Consider the following 16,017-nt stretch of genomic DNA (forward strand, 5'->3'; position numbering starts at 1 on the left):
TGTTCAGAACTGCAGCCAATGTTAAAATAAAAACGGCGTGAGTGCAAAGAACAGAGATTTTTCTAAAAAGAATCATTGAGAAGCAAACTGAAGAGTTTCTCTCCTCTCTAAGAAGTGAGATCTTTTGAAAACTGATGTGATTTCTGAGCTGTGAATACCTAAAAGAACCGTTTAATCTGACGTTCAGTGTAGAAATATTAGAACAATGAAAAAAATAAATAAATGAGTAACGCCACCTGTTTTTTTTTTTTCAGGCCGGAGAAGCCGGAGAAGAGTCATCAGACAGCGACGGCGAGCAGGAAGAAACTTCTCACAAACTGATCCGCAAAGTGTCGACCTCGGGACAAATAAGGGCCAAGGTAGGAAAAGACGAGTGCGTGAAGAGAGAACAAGTGCATGTGGCGGTGCGATCAGGACATCGGATGATATCAGATCATTTCTTCTGTTAGACGTTGACTTTTTCTTCATTTTTGAAATACCTTAACACTTTGAGAAAACTTAATACATAATAAAAGAAGCGCCGTCGAAGGTAAAAAGCTATATTAGTGAACCAAGGAGGGATACAATTTTTAGATGCGTGAAAGTGCTCTATCCGAATAACTTTGGGAAAGTTATGGAATTTTTCATCAGGGCCACGTCGATTTAAAAACTTGGGCTGCTGATTTATTAAAGAGCTGATATAAAATTTAAAGATATCACCAAAGAATAGACGTGTGTCTGTGGATTCGGGGACGTTTTAAGGACTCGTGTCTGACGCTGCAGGCACAGCTTAAAAAAGAAACTTCTACGTTGTTAGGGATCGTTTCTCTGCCCGACCACCCCTCATCTTTCTCTTTGCCGCAACTTCATCGTCACTTTAAAGAAATCTCTGATCTTATCTGCTGTCTGCTGAGATCAGCTGACTTCCTGCTCAGGCTGAGTCCACTTCCTGACCGTGTTATTTCTCTCTCTTACTGTCGCTGTGATGGCGAGTCGTGTTCAGATCTTTGACAGCCAATATGACTTCCTCACACGCTAATAGCTTCCTCTGTTACTGGACTACCGATCACTACGAATTGGCCTCTGGACTGTAAGATGTTGATGGTGTGATTATTAGTCTCTTACTGGAAAATACTACACACACACGCAACACACAAATCACTTATCGATGAGCTAATATCCACAATGAGAAATATGCATCATTAGAAATGCAAACGCACACAGATGACATCGGCCCAAATTACTATCACTGGTGCGTATGTTTTTGAAATCCATTATCTTCACTGCCCGTCAGCTCAGATCAATAGAAGTCATGAGATACCTGGCAACCCCAGTCGTCATGGGGACGGCATCCGATAATGCCACGTTTGTTCCTGTAGCGGATAATGATATTGGATATCAGGGTGGTATTGATTGCGTAATCTCATCGTGCACGGCTGTAATGTGGCGTGTTGATGTGATGTTGGTGCCCGTATAAGGTTGCTGAGGTTTCAGGCTCAGAGAATTATGGGTGGAAGTCGTGACTGCACTGCAATGTTTTACCTTTTTCACGGCATTTCAGTTAAAATTGGCCAATATAAAATTAATAATCACAACATCATATTTACCTGAACTTAAATGGGCTTTTTAACTATAGAGATGATTGTATGAATATTTTGAGGATTTTTTGACAAAATTTTGGCTGATTGGAAGTTAACTGGTAGCTGAAGTAAAATAAATGAGTTTGATTAATTTCCATTTCAACAAAAAGTTCAGTCGGTTAAATGTGAAACAAAATATGGGATATCAGTGTATTTTTTTTTGTTATGTATTTCTCAGATGGTAGTTTTTTTTATTTTATTTCAATTATCTCAGCAGTGACATCATGCAGCTGCTTTCCTATTGGCCAGCGGGAGCCACTGATAGCTGTGGCTCTATTTCTTACACTGACCAGCTGTCAGTTACACTTAACAATGCTATGATTAGTTCTTTGTATATTTGTGTGTGTGTGTCTGTGTTTGTGCTGATTAGATTGTGTCTATCTACAGTCATGTGACTTAGATTAAGTTAGTCATCGACTCCAGGATTATGCTCCAGTAACAACAATAGCTTGAGCGGATTAGTGTGTTAGTGTGTCCATTTGTCTTATGTACATGTGGGGGAGTCCATTTGAATATTGTAGTGTGTGTGTCTGTTTTTGTGCAGTTGTTTAACGTCGGGTAGCACGGCGCTGCTGCACCACAACAAGAAGGTTAAGGGTTCGGTTCCTGGGCCTTTCTGTTCCTGTGTGAGTTTCCTCCCTCCGTCCAAAGACGACATGTTTCGGTTAACTGGTGAATCTAATTTGTGTTAGCAGTTGTTGGTCTCTGTCTGTCTCTATATACTGGCGAAGATGACCCCGCCCTCGTCCAGTGCAAGCTGGGATTGGCTCCAGCAACCCCCGTGACCTGGAAATGGATTAGTGGTAGAATATGAATGAATGAATGAATTTATTGGTCTGAATATTCAGTTGTTTCCTGCTCGGTGTCCTTGTCATTTTATCCCCTCCGTCTGTTCCTGCGCTTGTTAGCGAACTTGTTAAGGAGGTGCTACTTCTTATCTAATGTGACATGAGATCCCGACACTACTGAATTAATTCAGCTCCTCGCCGGTGAGTCGCTAAATAATTAAAAGGTCGCAGTGATAGCCGTCAAAACCTAAAATCTGAATTCAAGGGTATCAGTGAGGCAAATTTCATATAAGCAAGTCTCAAAGACTCATTGACGTCTCTCTTTCATTCTTAAAGGTTTCGTATTTTCAAATGTAAGGAAAAGGATTTTTTTTTTTGTTGTTTTGGTGCACAGGCTGTTGCTTTAAAAAAACAAAACAAAACGAATGCTGTTTCCAAACCTGTGCACGTGACAGACGAGCGTTGAAGCTGTAAATGTGTTGTCACTGCTGCTTTCTGGCGTGCTCTACAGGAAAAAAGAACGCGACCTTGGAGAACTGACTCTGTAAAACGCAGCCTGTCGACTAGGTCGAGGTTCTCAAGACTGATGGAGACGGATCTGCTGTGCATGTACGTTCCTGTTTCGGTATCTGTGTGAGAATCAGTTTGTGGTTTTGACCTCGCGCCTGCACCAGCCTGTTTGTGCAGAGCTTTCACCAGCACAGCCCATCCGGGGCTGCCAGCAGGAGAAAACAGCACATTTTGTTTTTGTCTTGAATATAAAACAAAATCCTGCTCTCATGTCTTGCTGGCGGTCTAGGGAGCCTCACATTTCCTGTTTTTCTGTCAACTACTCTCTGCCAATGATATTTCTTATCACTTAAAAGTGAAATGCCCCAAAGCTGTGTGAGCATGTAAAGCATGTAAACGCAACCCCTGCCTCAGCGTGAAGCAAACCCAGATAAAGAGCTACAGATCGGGCCCCCGATCCTCTGATGGTTTACGTCTCGTCCAATAGCAGCAGATACAAACCAGATGCTGAGACATCAGATTTCAGAGCAGCAGCGATACTCTCACTGTTTGCAGATCACATTAGATTAGAGTAATGAAGACGGCTTCTAATTTTAGTGATGTTGATGCTTCATTTACGTTCTTGGTTAATATTTATTTAAAAAAGAAAAAAAAAAAGAGGGCGTGAAAGAGAAAATTGTTTTTTTTTTTTTTTTTTTTTTTTTTTTTTGTGGAATACCTAAATGTTGGAGATTTAAAAGAAATCTGTGCTTCCGTGTCAACAAGTGCCGATCACAATAACTCCAGAGAACGTGCTGCAGCTGTACATGTAACAGCCGGTCAGTAGCAGACACTAAATCCAGGTATATGATGATTTACCACGACAGAGCGCCGCATAATTCTCAGTCCAGTGAAGTTAATCGATACAGCGATTCATCTGACTTTATTCCAGCGTCAATCCACCATAACTGCACTATCCTCTTCTTTCAGTTTTCTCTTTTGGGATTGTGCAGTAGATCATTTCATTCGATGGAAAATTGGCGGTTTCAGCTAACTAACTTCGAGCTATTGACGCCTGAAATGTAGCTGAACCTGGAAGGTTCAGGGGAGGAGTTGATGTGAAAAGTCTGAGCTTTATTCCCATCAGGCCGGTCAATAAAAACAAAACCGACTTCAGTGTCACCAGCAAAAAGGGCAATCAATAAAAATCAATAGCATTTATAGGAATCCCCTCATCTGAGCAGTCAGTAAAATGAAATCGATGAAAGTGGAGACTTTAAAAGGTGGTTCCTCTGCAATAACAGGCCGACGTTAATGTGATTTTTAAACCACCGTGCAGGTGACTGATGGGTTGTTGTTTTTTTTTTTGATTTATCGTGGGAGAAAAATGGTGTGGTGTCAAAGAGGCAGCAGCTTTTTCTTTTTGAGTAAGCCTACAGGAAGCAGTTGTGGGAAATCCATTTTGAGGTGTCATAAAAGTTGTTGCTCAAAAGTATCAGCCGTGTTGTGCGCCCGATCTCGTCCGTTTACCTCCATCCTTTCTCTCCTCCTCCTCCTCCTCCTGTTCACCTCGCTCTCATTAACTGTGGAAAATAAAGGAGACACAGGAAGAGAGTGAGGCGTAAGAGCAAACAGCTTCTTTGAATTGGGTGTATTTTGTGTGTGTGTGTGTGTGTGTGTGTGTGTGTAGGTTGATCCCACCGGCTGTAATGGCTGTGTAGGCTATATAAAAGTACACACACAGAAAAGGCCGGTCTGTTCATTGTGTTTGTTTCCATGTGAGGCTGGGTGCACGACACACCTCCCTTCTCCTCCTTTTTTATTCTATTCTTTCTGTCCAGCTTCACTTCTTCTTGGTGGTCATGTTTAGTCATGAGGACAATAAATCTCAAGTTTTCTGTTTCCCAACCACTTCAGATTATATAACCAGTTGTATTTCTGGCATTTGGAGCAGTGACCAACAGGTAACGCTTCTGTTTTGTTTTTTTGCCCCCCCCCCCTCCTGCTGCCGTGGATTTCCTGCACAGATCCCACTATATTTATGCTTTTTTTATCTGAATATCGCTCCCGGTACAGAAATCTGTGTGGGTGTTCACTGCAACGGCAATGAGGAGGACTTAAAGGTGTGCATGTGTGTGTGTAGGACGGTAAACTGAAATGGCTTGAGGAGAGTGCATGAGTGTGTGGGATGGTCTGTGTTGTGTGTGTGTGTGTGTGTGTGTGTGTGTGTGTAAGTGCTTTGATTTATGCCCTTGGCTTGATGTAATACAGCTGCAGTAGTGTGTGAGTCAATACTGAGAGAGAGAGAGCGAGAGAGAGAGGGAGGGAATGATGGAAAGAGATGAGGAGAGAGAGAGTGAGAGATATGGAGGCAGATTGGAAAGTAGCAGAGACGCAGATATAAGAAATGTACACAGCACATAGACTCAAACTCAAAGTATTTACTATCACAACAGGTTTGCAGTCGGAGTATAGAAGAGCCTGAATATTTAAAATGTGGTGTTCCATTTGGTAGAATAAAGATTTGCACAAAACAAAATAGTTTTCTTTGGGTGAAATAAACACGCTCGACGTATTTTCTATCTTTTTTTTTTTTTTTTTTTACTATGAATGTTTTAAAATTGGCTTCTCTTCTGTCTATTGTTGTACGTTTCTTATAACACAAATAGTTGACTTTTAGGGCAAACACATGTATTCTTCCACCTTTAAAATGAAAAAAGTCAATGTATTAAAAACACATTTTCTGTGACTATGAGCTAAAATATAATCATACCTGACTGGCTGTTGAACCCGCTCCTGATTGGCTTCTTTGGAAATTATGTTTTGGGGTCTAAACTCTGGAAATATTTTTGCGTGCAATTTGTGGTACAACGCGACAAGCATTAAAAAAAAAAAAAAAAACTCAGTCATTTTTCAGGCTTTCTCTTTCTGTTGACTCATTCTTATGTGCAAAGTAGGTTTACTTTCAAGAGTTTATTAACTAAAGATGCTTCTTGGCAGCTAGTGTAGCTTTGGCAGGTGAGCCAGAAGCCAGAAGACATGATATAAGCACAAACATCCCCCAGGGAGCGTTAAACTACGTAAGCATACAGGACCTGTTTCTATATAATGAGTGGACCTAATAATATAAAAATATTTATGGTCGCATCTCAAATAGTATTTGAGAAGTAAATAAATGAGGTGTTTTTTTTTGTTTTTTGTTTTTTTTTTTCCCCAACCGCCTCCAATGTCCCTGCTTGTACTTTACAGATGTGGCTGAAGTGGCTGAAGTTGTGGTGATCCACAAAGCACACAGCGAGTCCTATTGATTAGCTTTAGTGAAATTACTGTACATATCCAGTTAATCATACAACATATGGACACACACAGTTTAAATGCTGAATTGGTCCCGTCTGCTGGGCGGGCTTGTGTTTGTTAACTGGAGCCTTCCAACTTAGTTTCCATTAATTTGACCTCATGTTCCCCCTGAGACGTCAGAGCGTCCGGTGAGAGGACTTAACGCGGTCCAAGAAAGGAGGACGTCTTCAAAAACACCACTTGACATTCAGGGAAAGTAGGAAGCCCTTAAAAAGCTCTGAACAAAAGAGTTTGGGACTGTTTTCAGTGTGTGACATTCATTATCTCAAATCCTTTCAAAAAGTACTTCATCATCATAGTTCCAGTCTTTTTTAGACTTCAGCTAAACACAGCCAAACTGGTTAGGATATATTGAATTAGACATTGTCATTACCTCAGAGAGCTCAGTCAAAAATGTCTCATTTCCCTTTTTGGACACTTCTCATTTCACTTCCTGTCTCTATTTTTAACTTTTATCTTGAACTGTTTATCTTTTGTTTCTATTCTTATTTCAATTTCTCTCTTTCTTTGCTGCCGCCCCGGTTTTGTTTTATATCTGCTGCCTTGATCTCTACATGTTCCCTCTCTTTCTCCTCTCTGTGACCTCCACAGTTCATCGTCCCGTCCTTGCTTCCTTTCCTTTAATCCTGTCCTCTTTTGATGCTTCTTGAGTGATATGTCTTCTTTTTCTGTCTCTTTAGCTTCCTTACAGGCGAGTTCAGCCCTGCTTGCTTAGTCTCCAACCAAAGGAGACCATATGTGAGAAGAACCTTTACTTTATTTCTAAAGTAGTTTTTTTTTTTCCCCTCCCAGGTTTAATATCTCAGCTGCTTAAAAATACCTAAAATCCTTTTAGCTCCTGAGCCATGTATTTGCTTGTTCCCAATCTTTTCACCGGGCTGGCTTTTTGATGGGTATTGAATTGCCAAGGTGACCTATGAAATCATCTCAGGCAACAGCCAGACTAATGGAAAGATTGACTGCTGAAGATGATGATGACGGCGATGAGGACCACATCACGTGGTCAAAACCGTTTTTGGCTTCTTTTGGACTAATTTTTAACTCCCAAGTTGTTTTAAAAAACAAACAAACAAAGAAAATATTGGTTTGTCCCATTTAAGGTGAAAAGAATTCAGCTTCTAATTTTAGTTATCTTTTTAGGTCTTTCTTGGTGGTTATATCTGCTACATTTTCAGGTTATCAGTGATAAAATGTAAAGGTCGGGCAAATGGAGGCCATTTAAGGACAAATGCACTGTGAACAGAGGATTTAGTTGCTTGAATGCTGAACATGTGTAAATGTTGCAGACTTTTGTTTCTGCGCTGGGAATCAAATGTCTTTTCTTTCTCGTCGGCTTTCAAAGCTGCTTTAATGTTTTTAACGTCACTTTTGGAGTGTTTTGTTTCACGTCAAGTCAAACATTTTGCTTTGTTCCTGTTAAAGAGTCTCACTTCACCCTTCGCCTCACAGAGGCAGTCACTTTACATGATCGTCACCGAGATCAAGTCCGCAAAAGGAGACCGACGTGACTTTGGTGGAGTCAGCGTTCCCCTTGTTGAGCTGTTTTTTTCAGTTCTCGTGTCTTTCTCTCCATCGTCTCGCCCCGCCATTCCTCATCCCCAGTCGAAACCACCATTAGGTTTCAGTCTGCCACACACACCATTAGTGTGTGTGTGTTTCGTTGTGTTAGAAAAAGTTGATGAGTTATCTACAGCAGCTGTGTCAAACATAGTCTCACTCACTTTGAAAATGTGCTAATGACAAGGAGACAACAATATCTCTAGTCTGTGTGTGTCTGTGGCTGTCTGTGTGTGTGTGTGTGTGCCGTCACTAATGAACTAATGCGTGCTCTTAATCAAGAACAGCTGTGTGTGTGTTTGTGTTATCACTAATGAGCGAACACATTTCATCCTTGACAGGTGTGCGTTTATCTGCGTTTGTGTGTCTGTGTGCGGAGCTGCTAATGTGCCACTGTGCGTTATCAATCAGCAGAAGGTGAGCGTGTGTGCGAAGGCTCTTCATCACCGATTGTGTCTCTCCGTTGTCGGCTGGTTAATGGGGACTGACAACACAAAGCAAAGTCGAGTCGTCACTCAGCTTACTGAAGCTTCAGAGCTTGTGCGTCGTCCAAATCGTCAAATAAGTAAATTAAAAATTATTATTATTTTTTTTTTTTTAATTTGCTGATTAAAAATAATCACACCTATCATCATATACAAATTTTAGGTGTTAAAGTTTATTTATCAAAAAAAGGAAAGTGCAATGAAGCACACCTCCTTTTTTTTCCGTCATGTTTAATACAAATTTTTTTCTTGTTTCATTTGAGATCGTTAGAGATAATATACAGCATCTGAATATTTAAACAACTGTGGTTGGAAATGCATATTAGTTTGCAAATATGTGATCTAAATAGAGAAACTTGACTTGGAACAAATATATTTCTGCTTGACCACATTTTGGGTCTCGGTCACGTCTGGTTTGAGTTCAGGTCAAGTTCATTGAGAGACGTCTCTCTTTGATTTGGTGGAATTGAATTTAGTGTCACTGAAGGTCTGAATGAGTTTAGTGGAGTCAGGCTTCAGTTTTCAGCTCAGAACTTCCTGGTTTGTCCAGATCTCCACGTCGTTATAAAGGGTAAGCTAACTCTTCAGTAAAGTAGTCAGAACCAGTAGGTTTTTTTGTTTTTTTTTATTTGTTTCTTGCTCCTGTCCTGTCACTCACTCACCATAACGTGTTAATTAGACACGACCACAACACTTCCTGTGATGCTCTGCTGCTGTCACTGGGTACACTTTATCCTGTCAGGGTGTTGGCCTTTTGAAAACAGGACAACAAGCACTTCTCTCTGCTTTGCTTCTCTTTTTCCCTTTTTTGTTCATTTCTTGTCATGCCCCCAACCGCTCCCCTTCTTTGGTGTTTTTTTTTTTTTTTTTTTTAACGCCTCTGTGCAGCCGGTCTTATTTTAACCCTGTTTATCGCTTCATCTTTCTTTCTGTCTGTCTCTGTGGCCAAAAATAGACTCATTCTGGGTTTTTGTCAGCCTCTCTTCAAACCTCCTAAACAGGAAGCAAGAGACGGTCGCCACAACACACACAAACAACATGCTGCTTCTGCAATAGCACTGTCCTTAGAAATCAGATAATTTTTATGATTCAGTTTGTTCTTTGGGACTGCAGCTTGCAAAATCAGATTGTGCATGTGTGTTGTCTTTTCTGTCACTCTGCCTGAATTGAAGCCGTAAGAGTCTGAGTCAGCAGCATGAAAACACACATCTGTTAATGGCACTTGATGCAAAGACTGCTCCTTCTGTGTGCGTCTGTGTGTGTGCGCATGAGTCCCTTTGAGTATGACAAAGACAGAGACCGCTGTGACTTCCACTTGTACAGTTACAGTCATTAACATTAATCTGATCATTACAACCTCTGCTGCTACACATCAACCCGTCGTTTTAATGCTGTTTGTTTAGTTTCTTCCTCTTTGCATTGCTGAAATTGGCACTGGGAAATAACTGCCTTCGAAACTGTATATGTTTCCTTTTGTTAGCAGTAATTCCCATAACGCAGCGTTGCCTCATTGCCGGCGGTTTGCTTTCATCTTATATTACACTAATTATCGAGAATCAATTGGAAAGCGTTTGGCCAGGTGGCTTTGTTGTGCAACTTCATGTGCAGGTAACGTTTAGTTTTTTTTTTTTTTGGAATGGATTTTGTAAATAATGCAACTGAAACCGTTGGCAAAATGTCAAATGACATGCTATGAGATGGGTGAGGGTGTGTCCAGTATGTTAGTGCATGAATCAGAGGCAGGAATCAGAACAACTTAACCTCTGAGGATTAACAGGCTGAAACAGAACTGTTTCTTCCAGTCGTTTGTTGTGTGCTTTTAAGGCAGTGATTGTCAGTGATAGACCCCCCCCCCCCCCCCCCCCCCCCTCCCCGCTCTGTTTCTGTCCGAATCTGCACGTTTTGTAATCAGTATTGCACAACGTCTTCTGTTTCTTGCTCATATTCTTGCGGTAGATGTGTATTTTCCGGCCCATTCTCGTACGTCTCAGCTCTTCTCTGAAGTTAAAGTGCTTAGAAGACACCTTTTTGTATGTCATCCACCTGTGTAGGCGTGTGCGCTCCACTTCCTGCACAGCCAACCACACGGGAGGGTTCCCTGTGGATTGTTTTGAACTTGGTAATAGTAACATGTATCAGTGTTTGTATTTTTTATTTTGGTGCATTTTTTTTTTTTCCTCCGGCACCCTCATCATTAATGCTGATTGAAGAAACGATTTCCGTTTTCATGTTCCCAGCTATGATTAGAAAACTGTTGCCAAATGAGGTCACAAAGTCGACACGTGGTGAGCTACAACATGCTACTTATAGAGTCTGTAACCTGCATCGTGACCACACACACAGCGCGGCCTCCGCCCTGCCCGCCCCGCTCACACTTCCTACACTAATCACTTGTGCTATTTTTTTTTTTTTTTATTATTCTTTATTTGACATTTTTAAAGACAAGACAGCAGTGAAAATGCACTCGGGGACATCATGATGGGTCAAATGTACAGACGACAGAGACGCTCTGGCGTTCTTCACAAATCTTTCTGGAAACTCAGAGTGAAACCAAGAGAGTGACAAAGACGGAGACTCTGGTGACTGTATTGGAAGGATGTGGTTTCTAAAAACAACACGTTATTATTTTTAATAAGTGTGTGTGTGTTTCAAACTTCTTACACATGCACACACACACACACAGTTTAGTCATAATCAAAGACAGATAGTAAGCTGCAGTAATCAATAGCTGTAGATCATGGATTCTTCTACGAAGTTTCAAATGAGTTCTCTTCCTGTTTCATGCAGTTGAGCAAACCCAAAGTATTTAGTTTCTCACTGATTGACAGGTCTGATGGAAAGCTTTAAGATATTCTATGCAAAAGTTTTCAGAGCTTCCGTCCGTCCCTCCAACACCTTCATTTCATCGTCCGAATAAATGATGATGGAACCCATTTTTTTAAGCACAAATCCAGCTTAGTTGTTCTTTTGTATGCTGCATCTTGTTGCTACATCCACTCTCATTTTCTCTAATGGCTGATGCTTTCCCTTTTTTCACTCAAGTGTCCTTTTAACCTCCTCCAGCAGTGCTAATGTTGGTTTTTATTTATTTATTTATTTTTTCCTAGCCGGGCACTTAGCTCAGTTGGCCTGCCGAGGCTTTTCAGGATTGGAAAGCGGCTTCATCCCCCTCCGACTCAGGCCAAGGGCACAACTGGCACAAAAAAGATGAGGACAAGACGATTTATAATCATATTAGGACGGAGCGCTTATCCTGCCCATCGTCGCGCAAATGCCAAATGCTCTTCGTTTCTCTCTCCATCCTGCTCCCTGACTCGGCCTTTTCTCTCTTTCTGCCGCTCCTGCTCTGTTCCCTTAGTCATGGAGCTCAACGCTGAGCCAGACCGTGAATCATACCACAGTTAGACGATCTGGCAACTTCTCCAGAAACGCAGCTAATAGCCCCCCATTTCTCCCTTTTTCTCGTCTCAGCTTCTCAAGCCGGGCAATGAAACCGCAAGCAGGCCTCGTACGCACAAACACTCTCGCACACACATGTAAAATATACACCCAAAGCTCAACACATGCAACAAGTGTTTGTTTTATTAACCAGAAAAGAAACTTGACGTTTGCGACACAGAAGCCACATCCGTTGAAATGCAGAGCAGAGAGCCGATCGGGTGTCAGTGTGAATGGTGAGAAGAGAGAGAGGGGCGAGTGGATGGAGAAGGAGAGAAAAGACGGGTGGGGAGTGTGTTTAGTGTAAAGACTTCTTTGTATTGAAAGTAGGTCTGTGTGAGTGTGTGCGTCAAAATGAGGGTACGACACTTCCCCTCTCTCTCACACACACACACACACATTACTGGTAGAGTGTTGTGGTAAAATCTGCTTGTGAGCACAGAGAAGATTGCTGCTTAGGAATCCAACCCAGTTGTGGCTTGGTGTGTGTGTGTGTGCGCACGTGTATACAAATAAGTGTGCCAACATGTAAATGCCAACAGGTTTTATTCCAAACATGTGTAGCATATAAATAGCAGCATAACAAACGGCGTGGTAGTTTGACGTCGTAACCAAACGGAGCGAGAACGTTTGTGGCCTTTTCCTGAACTGACCAGTGAGCTGCCGCTCAGAACAAAAACATTTCCCCGGACTTTTGTATCTCTCAACACGGATAGTTGTTTTGTTTTTTTCACATGAATGTTTTTGATTCTTTTGCGTGACAAAAACCGCATTTGCGCCCCGAAGCAATCGAAACAAAGCAGATTACAAAAATAAAATCAACACAAAAACAGGTTTTCTCGTAACTTAAAGGTTAAAGGGATACTTTCCTGATTTTAACACCAGAATCCTTTCTGATACCGTTCAGTACCAGCTTATGTGTCAGAAAGTGGCTGTTTATCAGGCAGGAGAAGGGAAATGAATCAAACCTTTACAACATAAAATAGAACCTGATGTAGTGTTTGTGTTTACCTCACTGATGATCACGTCAGTTTACAGCAACCTCACTGATGAATGACAAATTTGTGGTCGAATGATCGACATGGCTGTCAGGCTAACTCATTTGTTTCTCAATTTCACAAAACTTTCTTTTTTTTTTCTGCAGATATTTTGAGAAGTTATGAGTAACAGTAAAGCAACAGGTGCTGGTCTTTGTGTGTTTACGGGATGAATTCATAAATTCATGCTCAAGATAAAGTCCCTACAGTTGTGTTGTTGTGCAGGATTCCCCCTTAGAGACTCACAGATGGAGTGCAGAACACACACATGCACATATACACAACCGTGTCATGCTTTTGCACCACTTCTAACCACTTGGCAAACTCCTTTACAGAAGGTCTATTTTTGTCATCCCGTGTGTGTGTGTGTGTGTTTGAAACGGAGCTTATTCTAGAAACAAGCTGTTACTGTATATGGTAACTCCTCAACCCTCCCCTCTCTGTGTTTATGCATCGAGTTCTTTTTATTTCTACGTCTTTTTTATCTCTTTCTTTGTTCCTTTCCTACTTCCTGTCTTTGACACTTTTTTATGTTCTCTTTTGCTTCTTTCTTGACTTTTTTTTCTCAGTTTCTTTGTGCCAGATTTGCTTTTCTTTCTTTCTTTCATCGTTTCTTTCTCTTCTGTCAGTGGGAACGTGTCGGCACGCTGTGCAGCAATATGTTGCTTGTCAGATTCACACACATGAATATGCAGGATACATAGCATTGCGTTAGTGTACATGCACACACATGCCCGTTTGTTATGCACTGACAGAGAGGAACAGATCATTCTCACACCTCGGTCTCTATCTTCCTGTTATTTTAATTCAGTTTTCAGGTCATACGTGAAGACGAGTGAATTTATTCTGTCTGTCAATCAAAGGTGACCTGACAGAAGGAATCAACTAAATTCTCACTGTGACAAAACGAGTGTATAATTGAAGGCGCCGCCTTTGGATGAGCTGGGAGTTATGGGACGCTGCCAAGATGGCAACGGCAGAGCAGCCCCTCATCTACATACATCAGTCACTAAATAAATTGGTGGCGATGTCACAAAATCCTGCTTTTACATTCAAGGTGAGCAAAGAAAGCTGAATGTGAAATTTGCCACGACACAAAATGTTTTGCAAATTTGCAAAACACATTTTTGTGTGGGAGGAGCCCTTTAAACGCGATGTGCAATACATACATATCTGATGGAATGATGTTTTATTCAATTTGAATGAAATGACGGTCAATTTGATATCCAACATTGTTTTGCATATGTGAAGTCAAACTGGTATAACTTTCCCTCTGATGGTTATACAACACATTTCCAGTTTACATTATGTGAACACGAAACTCTGATAAGACACAGACGCCATCCGAGTAAATGTACAGCAGCTGCCCACATGCATAAACGCACAAAACATATAAAGTACAACTCCACCGTCAGAGTTGAACACAATCAGCTGCATCTGATCCAACGAAGAAGTCTCTGAAATTATTTCAGCTTTTGAGCCAAAAGATACATAATGTGGGGGGAGGAAGGAAGATATGAAATATACATGTCAACAACGTTGTACTCATCACTGGTGCGTGGACACACAGCCTTCAGTCAGGAGAGGCCTTTCTGTAACAGCTGAGTGTCCTAAAGATGCCCGTGTTGTTGATAACACTGAAAACCAGAGGAATTTCTGCCGTTGCCACAAGAATTCAGACATGTACTGCTCATACAGATATAATAAAAGTAGCCACGCACAGGCGAGGGCCCGTTTCCATTTTTAGAGCCTCCTCGTGGATACGGAGCCCAAATTTAGAAGGTCATTTTGTTAAACAAACACAAAATCAGCACGGTTGGAAGATTGTCAAAACACAGCAGCCAAGTGTTTCCGTCAGCGTGTGTGTTTATGCGTGCCGATTCATCCTCTCGTGCGTGCTGCGTGAAGTTATTGTAACTGTGTGTGTTTTATATAAACTGGGGGAGAGTGGAGAGATGAAAACGGTGAGCGAGAGAGGGAGTGTTGGATCGAAAAAGGGAGAGTGGACGTCGAGATGGAGGAGTAGGAGGAGTTTTTATTAACAGGACATCCAGCAGAGAGGCCCTCATAAAACCACCCCGAGGACACACACACACAAATCCACATGTATTTAGCAATAGCAGCTACTCTGCTTGTGCAAGTCCCTGCAGGGAAACTTGTTGTCACAGCTCAGTATTTCAACACTTACCATCCTGGTCCAAGTCCATTGTTTCATAACGGACTTGACTAACGGTCAGCATATGACTTTTGTCAGAAATGAGACGGCTAATTCTTGGAAGCTAATTCCTGTTCTTGGCACAAGCGCTGTCCTTAGGATTGTCTCGGGTGCAGGTACCCGTTAGCTTTAGCGTGCTGGTGTCGTGGGACGTCCAAGGCAGAAAAAAAAAAACCTCAGATGTTAACCACCACCGATTTTATTTTGAAAGGTGTGTGAATCCTGCAGCTTTTCTGTATATGTTAAATACAGTAAACAAGCCGTGTAAAAGATTTGGACTTATTTAATGATACATGCATGTGTAACAAGTAATGCGGGTAAAGTAACACAATATTCAAGTAGGTGTTGTCATCGTTTTAAAGGTACTGCACCTTTAAAAGAATTATTTGCATTAAGCGTGTTTCTGCTTTTCTTCAAATACATTTAAAATCATTATTTATATTTAGATGCCAAAGAATGAACGTTGGGAATGTTGTTTCTGTTTTGAAACAACAGAACAAGATTTCATGCATATTTTAAGCCATGTAAAGAAATAACTCATGACTCTCAGTTGACAATAGACCCGCTAGAAGGCTGAAGTTTGCAAAAAGTCAAACCTTTGATCGGTATCAGGCCTGAAGCATGAAGCTCAGCTCGCTGATAGCGTCTTTAAAACTCGGGGTCAAGCTGTTCAGACCAGCAGACCGGAGAGGATGGATTTCAGCGGGCGAGTCACCGCAGTGAAAAAGCAGATTATTATAGTCTAGACATGCAGAGGTCCGCTCCATCCATCACATTACAAAACCTAACGGAGAAAGAAGAGCCAGGCGGAAGCCAGGGTCACCCCAATTCAGTTCATCTCCCCTTTTATAGGACAAATAGTCTGTCAACCTTTAAGTCGGACACAATATCAGACGATGTACGAGTTCCAGTTGAAGCAGTTACTGTGGATCTAGGATGGATCATTCCCCGAAGAAAGAGATATTAAAGAATATTGATAGGAATGACGATGGAATCCAAATCTAAGTGGTGGATTAAAGAGGGTTAAAAAGA

General features: G+C 41.4%; 1 protein-coding gene across 1 annotated transcript in view; it reads left to right on the forward strand.

Annotated features, from left to right (window-relative positions):
* Positions 1 to 322: 322 nt before the first annotated feature.
* LOC115058474 (diacylglycerol kinase delta) overlaps positions 323 to 16,017 on the forward strand; it is a 44,041-nt gene continuing 28,346 nt past the window's right edge. The window contains exon 1 of the mRNA XM_029525806.1: positions 323 to 359. The gene's annotated coding sequence lies outside the window, so the exon portion shown is untranslated. The remainder of the gene's footprint in view (positions 360 to 16,017) is intronic.

Source organism: Echeneis naucrates, chromosome 18 (assembly GCF_900963305.1).
Source record: "Echeneis naucrates chromosome 18, fEcheNa1.1, whole genome shotgun sequence".
NCBI classification, from domain to species: domain Eukaryota; kingdom Metazoa; phylum Chordata; class Actinopteri; order Carangiformes; family Echeneidae; genus Echeneis; species Echeneis naucrates.